This window comes from Pinus tabuliformis, chromosome 9 (assembly GCF_031772625.1).
Source record: "Pinus tabuliformis cultivar Carrire ecotype Pingquan chromosome 9, CPIR1, whole genome shotgun sequence".
NCBI lineage: Eukaryota > Viridiplantae > Streptophyta > Pinopsida > Pinales > Pinaceae > Pinus > Pinus tabuliformis.
In genome coordinates, this window is record NC_142307.1 from 1,136,945,196 (window position 1) to 1,136,953,943 (window position 8,748).

The window sequence follows — 8,748 nt, forward strand, 5'->3', positions numbered from 1 at the left end:
GGCTCATACTACAACCTATTAGAGGGTGGGAAAATCATCCCACAAAAATTTGTTGTGCCACTCTTCCTTGCATTAGAACAAGAGAGGATCAGAACACACACATGGATGAAAATTTCCAAATCTAAGGGAATTGAGGACATAGGCCACATGGAAGAGAAATTAAAAGAGTTAAGAGGAGAACTGGCCATGGTTAGTCATGTAGAAAGCTACAAAAGAGCCGAGCTATAGGAGGAGAATGAGTTGCTAAGAAAAAGTTGCAGCTACAGGGAAGTCATAAGGAAGATAGGCCCTCCATTTTGGGAGAACAACAGTAGCAAGAAGGGCCTCTGGTAGACAAGGAAGCAACTAATGAACAACATAAAGGAGACAAGCTGCAGGCTGAGGTTGAGGTGCTAACAAAACTGCTACAGGAAAAGGACTCATAGGCAGCAGAGGAAATACAGTCCCTAAATCAACAGGTGCAAGAGAAAGAGGCCCAACTAGCCTGCATGGCTAGCTGGGTAGTAGAAGCCTTACAATGTAGGCAACCTGCTAAGTCATATGCCTTATATCTTAAAGATCAATGGTTGTAATTCCAAATTAACACCTTGGCCCAAAGGGTCACCATTCCATTTGATAATTACCATCAATTCATGGCTTTGTGTGATAGCAGCTTAGCAGAAGATAAATCCAAGTTATCAGAATTATATTTACACAACTTGGCCCTTCCAAACATGAATCTGTGGGACCCCAATGCTGCATTAGGAGATGTGAAACTCATGTCCATGGCCTTTTGGTTAAACCATGAGGAAAAGAGGGCAGTAAAAATTCGGAATGTTATGGACAGGGAGCTATGGGAGCCACTCATGATCAGAGCAGAACCAGAAAATCCCTTAGCTGTAGTGTATGCCCATCAGCAACTTGCCAACGACCCCCAGGTTCACTTAGATTGCATTAAAAGACAAGCTCATGCCATTGCTCACTTTGAGGACATGGAAAGACTGTTGGGGGATAACTACATTCATGCTTGCACAAGGAGATGGAACACACTGTCCCATAGTCTGAAAATCAGAGAATACCACTCCCCAACAAGGATGAGGGAGGCCTTGGCAACAGTACCGCTCTATAAATAGTCAATGCAAAATCTGCAGGCCAACTGGATCAACCTAAAGTTTAGTCCTCCATTGCTTTTAGGACTGCTGGAAGGGGTCAAAGAAGAAGAAGAGCATAGGCAATGGGAGGAAGTAGAGAGAAAAGAAAGGTTTCATGACCAAGAAGAGGGCATCACCTTGGAGGCTTGGGATGTTAGAGAGGCAGTCAAAGCAATCAAAGATGATGAGATGGATTAGTTGCTCAGAGGATGAGCAACACATTTAGCAGGGGGTGATGATGAGCCCCAAAAATGGGTAACTTGTTAGGCTCATTTTGCCTATTATTCTAAATTAATCCACCATTCTTCATAGTTTATGTATGCTTTTGAGTATATTTATGATAATTGAATGAATTACAATAGTCACTTGACCATGAAGTCTAATACGTGCTTATTGCAGATTTTTGGACATATTTTGGACCAAGGTCAAGCATTTATGAGCTAGTTGACAGCCAAATACAAGGGAAAAAGGCTGAAGATTTGTAAGAAGGGTGTCTCCTACACTAAATGGCCCCTTCCTCGAGTTCTCCACCATCGGCTCGGAGTTCAGTAACCCACCGAAGATGATTCCCAAGGGCAACCGAGCAACTTTTGTGAAGTGGCTGATTACTTGCAGTTTTGAGCAGCCAAGCCCCTTGAGTTAAGGAGGGTTGTTGGAGGTCCTTGTGGTGATAAGTAGGAAGGCTTCTAGCTTTTGTAGTTTAGCTCTTGAACAGTTGTATATTTTCACTTTAGTGCTGCTCTGCCTTTCAACTCATTTTTGAGCTTTTGTTGTAAACCTTTTTGTGACATGGTTATTTTTTGAGTAATGGAGATCAGTTTCACTTTGCATTAGATCTGAGCTTCTTTTAGGAGGCTGTAGCTCTTGGGGTTGGGCCCAACCCAAGTGCCAGTACCTCCTTTTGTGTACTTTTATATGTTTTTGCTGCATTCCTAGAATAATTTCTGCTACTTAGATTAACATATTTCTTTGTTATTTAGGTTGCTTTTGATGATTGAAATAGCTTTTCATGCTTCAGGTTATTTTGATAGTTTGGTAAAGGAAAATACCTACAAAAAGGCCACCAAGAAATCCTTGATCTCATCTCTCCCTCCTTGGGACCATGAGCTGAGACCAAGGCATACTTGTTGCCACAAAAACACTGTTTTGCCTTTCCATGCAATCACAAGTCTTAGATTTTTAGTTAGGGAAGTTGATATCAGTTGTGATGACATGCTTAGATCTATTCTTGCTCAGTTTTCATAGTTGTCTTACATGATTTTCTGCCAATAAACTTCTGTCCACCATGATTTCTGGTTTTTAGGTCAAAATAGGTCAAAGTAGATTGATATCTAATGTTTCTAGTCTTTCTTCAATTAGTTTGGAGAAATAGTGTGCAGATCACCTGTAATCCATCCCTGCCTATCCTTCCTTCCTCACACCACCTACTTCAACCCCATATTCCTTCCCTTCATTCACCACACTCTGCCAGTTTGACCTAATTTCTTCATTTTTGTGCAACATTGGTCCCTCCATCCTTGAACAAATCCAACCGTCTTCATCGTTCCCTGGCCTCATTTACCAGGTCTTAGACCTCTTCACAACCTCATCTAACCTCCATTTCCACTTTCCCACCAGTTTTCCTCCATCAACCCTCAAAAATCCTCTCTCGGCTCTTCCTGTAGAACATCTTGTAGAACCCCTGCAAACTTCCTATAGAAGATCACGTGGGCAGTTTCTCGAGATATGATCACTATGAAACTCTTTGGAAGGGTGCTAGGGACCCCTTAGGCCCTCTTCTCACCTTACCAACCTCCTGCAAGTGCCCGCTCCATTTCCTTTCGTCAATCAACCTCTGCACAATATAAAACTATTAAGGCACATGCATAATAATTATGCAAAATTACTCAAAAATACAAAAATATGTTTTTTCCAGATTTTACTTTAGAAGTAGCTTAGACACATGAATTTTACCTTTTCAAGAGTCAATCACATCCATTTTAGCATCTTTCATCTCTTTTCTTGCACTAGTAGGGTTAGTCGATAAAACTAGGGTTTGCTAGGGTTTACGTTTCCTTTCAGCTTTTAGTTTCTTTTTGCAAATAGATTAGCCTCCTTAGAGTTAGCTTTTGTCCATCACAGTTAAAAGCTTCTTCTGAAAGCTCATAGAATTTGGATTAAGCTCCTAGCGGACTTGTGCCAGCTGATCAAGTGACAGCCTGCAGCAAGAGCTAGTACTTGTGCATATAGCACCGTCGCTTCCAAGTTTGTTACGAACTACCGAGTTGACAAAAGCAAAGAAGGGAGTCCCAGGAGTTGCAGCATTATTGCTACAATACTGGAGGCCGACACAATACTGTGGTCATTTCTACCCTAAAAACTTAGCTTCGTTAAAATAAACCTAAATGCATTTACCATTCCAATAATCCTAACTATGTCCAACTTGAGTTCCGTAGAGAGGGTCTGTAGTCTTGTAGTTGTGGCCTTGTGGTCTCTTGATAGAATGATCAATGAATCTTGCTACTAGAATCTGCATTCTTGTTGCCTTTATATTTGAGTCCTCTTATTGAAATCTTATTGGTGAAGGATATGTCCCATCGAATTTTACCAAGTGGGTTTTGTTGTCTCCAAAAATGGAGTACCTATCAAATTTTGCATTGAGAAAAAATTCTTGGGAATTTCTCAAGTTTGATGTTTTGAATCATGAATCAATTCACACCTTTGAAGTGAAATTGGTGGGATATTCAAATGTGTGGCCTAAATTATGGAGGCTTGTTTTATTTACAATGAAATTTGCAATAGATCAGCCATATTTTGACCATTGTTTCTATTGATAAGAATTATGGTGCATACTTGTGTTGGGAGCCCCTATTATTTTTCCAATGAAACCTACAACAAACTATAGTTTTGACATTCTTGTGACCCTTAGATGCCTCAAGATATGTGTAAAGTTTCCTTGATGGTGAGATGCTTCTAACTTACCATGACAATGAGAGCCATGAATATGGAGATAGTAAATCAGACCTTGAACTATGCAAATATAATTCTATGAATGATCTTGAAATAAAGAAGGAAGTGGAGAAATAAGTGCATATTGGAACTACAAAATATAATATTATGGAAGAGGAAATTACCAAAATATCACAAGTGAAGGGGTTTTGGCACCAACATAAGAAATTCGCCTTGAACTTGCAATAGCTTGCCCTTGACCTAAGTTTATAGATGAATGGAATGCTTGAGACCATACCTTGTCATGACAAAAATAATGATTATCTTGAGATGTGGAAACCATGACGATCCGACAAAAATGGTTACCCATTGGATTTTATTTCCCTTGATTTTCATTGATCAAACAAGACCCCCTAAAATGTACTCCTTGTGGTTTCCAAATTTTAGAGAAATGAGATGAATCTTAGACTATTTGAATGGATAGATTGAGAAAAATTATGATTGTCCTGTAGGTGTCCTGGTGAAGATTTGGATAGCTTGCCATCTTTTGGGGTTGTGTTACAAAATTTTGAAGGAAAATATCAACATATTTGTTTTGTTTAAAATGGTAGTATGAGATGACCTTACTTAAACAGGATCTGTTCTATAGGTTGTACGTCAAAGTTTGCGTAGATTCCTATTCAGACAAGCACAAAAATCCAGAAGATGAATGATGGCTCTCAGGCCAGAGCACGAATGCTGTGATGGTTGGGGGTTTCCAATCCTATCCTTCTCCCAATGAACATCCCATCTGTGACATTTCCAGTTCCACACGGTGAAGGCCCAAGAGCGTTTTAATGGATTTACCCAACTTTGAAGTTATGTGTGATTTACGATTTAATTTGGAGGAGCGCAGGATGAAAAACTAAGGTTACATGCTATTATAGAGGTTGTTCTCCATGGAAGGACACAAAGGAGGGAGGTCCACTCCCTCTTACAAGCAGGTTGTGGCCAGCAGGGGCAAAAAACCAATGGAAAATGTTAGAGATCCTTCAGAAGGAAGGAGAGGAAACAAAGAAGAGGAACAGGATGAAACTAAGTCAAGGGAGCATAATGGCACAAAGGAAAATGAGGAAGAAGACAGAGAGAAAGGAACAAAAGACAAAGCACACATGGGACCTTGTAAACCCAAAGCAGTGGTCACCCCCAGAGTCATTTTAAATGATCCTGCGTTGCAGGCGCACAGGGACCACATGCAGACATATGCAATAATTTGTAAATTCATGGGTTTATGGCCCACTAAAAAAGCCTTACAAATGTGGATTAAATACCACTGGAAACGAAAAGGCAGAATTAACCTACATCTTGGGTCTAAGGGTTTCTTAATTGTGGTATTTGCAAATATTGAAGATAAGGACAGAGTGTTTGAAGGAGGGCCCTACTTTTATGCTATAGTAGGCCTCTATATGCAACCATGGATTATGAACTTTGTTCCAGAACGTGAAACTCTTACATCGGTCCTAGTTTGGGTAAGACTCTACTCTCTACGTGTTGATTACTAGGAAACAGAATCCTTATCTGCCATAGGAAATAAGTTAGGATGTTTTGTCAAAGCTTTTGAGGCCACTAGAAGGGGAAAGTATACTTCCTTTGCTAGAATATGTGTGGAGATGGATCTATCTGGAGCTCTGCCAGATGAGGTTATCTTGGAGTTATTTGATGAAGAATGGGTACAAACAATAGATTATCAACAGATTCCATTTAGGTGTCGCAAATGCCATGAGCATGGGCACATGTTTAGAGACTTCCCTCTCAGTAAAATAGAGAATAAAAGAAAAACTGACACAATGAAGGATTTCAAAAGCTTCCACAAGGTGGCACATAAAGGAAAAGGAGGAAAAAGAGGGCCAAAGACATATAAATCAGAAGGGCAACAAGCTAGTGAGAATAGGTTTCAAGTCCTCGAAGAGAACGAAGGTATAACAAAAACAGATCAGGCAAAGGTAGGAATCCTAGTGGTGGAGGGGAAAGAAGAAAATAGTGAACAAACACAAGATGATAACAAATAGAAAGAAACTATGATGAGTGATGCAGAATTGGAGATGGACCATGATATGACCCAGAGTGAGATGGAAATGGAGGACCATGAACTACAAGAAATTCTTGAAAAAGAGAACCTAGATTTGGAAAGTTTCTTGAATCAAGAAACCAGAGAAGGATAGACCCGTTACCTCCAGAGGAGTTCAATAGAGTTCAACAACTGTTTATATGGAAAACCCAGAATAAAGGGGTGGAGAGACAAAGAAACAATGATAGGTAGGGCAGCGAAGGAGTGAAAACGATGAAAATCACAGTAGGGCTAGCACCCAGAAACCCAGGAAAGAAAAGAGGCAGAAAAAAGCAGAATGAGCTATTGATGGAATGTGGAAAGCTAATGATAGATTCAGGTAAGATGAAAGACCTATCCAGTTACTCCTTTACCAATCTTTAATTATGAAGTTCACTTCTTGGAATATCAGGGGTCTAGGTAGTAAAAGAAAACAAAGATTACTGAGTAACAGAATGAAACAAGCAGCTCCGGATGTGATCTTCATCCAGGAAACCAAGTGTTCCATTTAGAAAATAAAATATATCCATAGTATATGGCTCAATAGGTTTGAGTTTCTGGAAGTCAAAGCAGAGAATACAGCAGGAGGTATACTCACTCTTTGGAACCCACAAAAAATTAGCATAATAGATGCTGAGGCATCTAGGGATTATTTATCTATGGTCATTCAACCTATGGGAGACAAGGAAACCTACCTGGTTACGAATGTGTATGGCCCTCAAAGAATGGATGATAAACTTAGATTTCTAAATTCACTGGAGAATCTCAGAGACAGATATGCAGGAATACCCTGGATCTTGGGGGGCGATTTCAACATGATCAAATCAATTTCGGAGAAAAAAGGGAGAACCAAAGTTCTAGGCAAAGACTCTTCAACATTTCAAACCTTTATTGATAAGATGAAGCTAGTGGACATTGTAACGAGTAACGGTATCTTTACTTGGAACAATAAAAGAGGAGGAGAGTCTTGGGTGGCCTCAAAATTAGACAGATTCATAATATCATAGGACCTTATGCTCAATGACAAGAAAATGGTAGTAAGAGTTCTCCCCTTTGGAGGCTCAGATCACTGGCTGGTTCAACTGGAGGTTCAGGGCATTGGTAACCCTAGGAAGAGTCCTTTTCAATTTGAGAACATTTGGCTTTCCCACCCAGATTTCATTAGTAATGTAGCCAAATGGTGGTCAGAAGATTTAAACATTTAGGGCACCAGAATGTTCCTTCTTCAGAAGAGAGTAAAACACATGAAACTCTGGCTTAAAGATTGGAACGAGAATGTATATGGCAATATTTTTGAGGAGAAAAAAATCTGTTGAAGGTAAAATGCAGGAACTCAACCAGGCCCTTATCATGAAGGGCTTCGATAAAGTTAGAAGTGATCAAATCACCAAATATCATCAAAACTGGGAGAATTTATGTAAACAAGAGGAAATATTTTGGAGACAAAAATCTAGAGTTCAGTGGCTAAAAGAAGGAGAACGTAATACTAGATTTTTCCACAAATCCACCATGGCGAATAGAGCTCATAATAGGATTTCTTTGATCAAGGATGGAGGAGGAAATATTCTCAATTCTCATGAAGAAATAGAAGTAGTTCTAGTTCAGCAATTTCGAAGTATAGCACAAGCAACCTGTTATGATAGAGAACACTCCATTAGGGACTTCACTAAACATATACCCAGGCTAGTATCTAGAGAGGATAATTTCAACCTTTACAGGCCAGTGACTGAAGAGGAGGTTAGTGGGGTACTCAAAGAAATGCAGAATGGTAAGGTGCTAGGCCCAGATGGTTTCAATGTTGTTTTCTTCAAAGCTTGCTGGAATATTGTGAAATAGGATATTCTGAATGTAGTAGAAGACTCCAGAATGAATAGAACTATTTTGAAGGCCTTGAATACCTCTTTTATAGCCCTGATTCCTAAACAGGAGTTGGCTCAAAACCCTGATAGGTTCAGACCAATAGCTTTGTGTAATGTGGTTTACAAGATAATATCAAAAGTTGTAGCCAATAGACTCAAGCCCCTCCTTCCTACCCTAGTTTTTGTGGAACAATCTGGATACGTGGAAGGAAGTTAATAACATCATTCAAGCACATGAAGTTGTGCACTCTCTAACTAGCAAGAGAAAGGCTGGAATGATCATGTAGTTGGACATAGCCAAAGCTTATGATAAGCTGAATTGGACCTATATCAGGAAAGTTCTTATTGCTTTTGAGTTTGATCACAATTGTGTGAGATGGATCCTAGCTCTGGTTACTTCTTCTAACTTTTCAATTCTGGTCAATGGTTCTCCCTCGGAGACTTTTATTCCTTCTAGAGGCCTTAGGCAGGGTGACCGACTCTCTCCCTTTCTCTTCATCCTCATGATGGAAGGACTAGGTCAGTCTATCAAGCATGCAAAAGAAGTTGGCAAAATCAAAGGTCTCCAACTCTCTGATAATGGACAGGCCTTAACTCTTCAAAAATTTGTTGATGATACCATGCTACAAGGAATCCCCATAGTCAAAGAAGCTCTTGTGTATAAACAAATCCTCAGTGATTTTGCCATGGCTTCGGGTATGGAAGTTATCTCTCCAAATCTAAGGTTTTTTTCTTCAATACTAAT

At 39.7% G+C, this 8,748-nt stretch overlaps 1 non-coding gene across 1 annotated transcript; it reads left to right on the top strand.

Moving 5' to 3' along the window:
• The first annotated feature begins 4,675 nt into the window (after nucleotides 1-4,675).
• LOC149152639 (small nucleolar RNA U3) lies at nucleotides 4,676-4,901 on the top strand. The gene has a single exon (XR_016263882.1). It is a non-coding gene; the product is annotated as a small nucleolar RNA U3 (small nucleolar RNA).
• The last annotated feature ends 3,847 nt before the right edge of the window (nucleotides 4,902-8,748 follow it).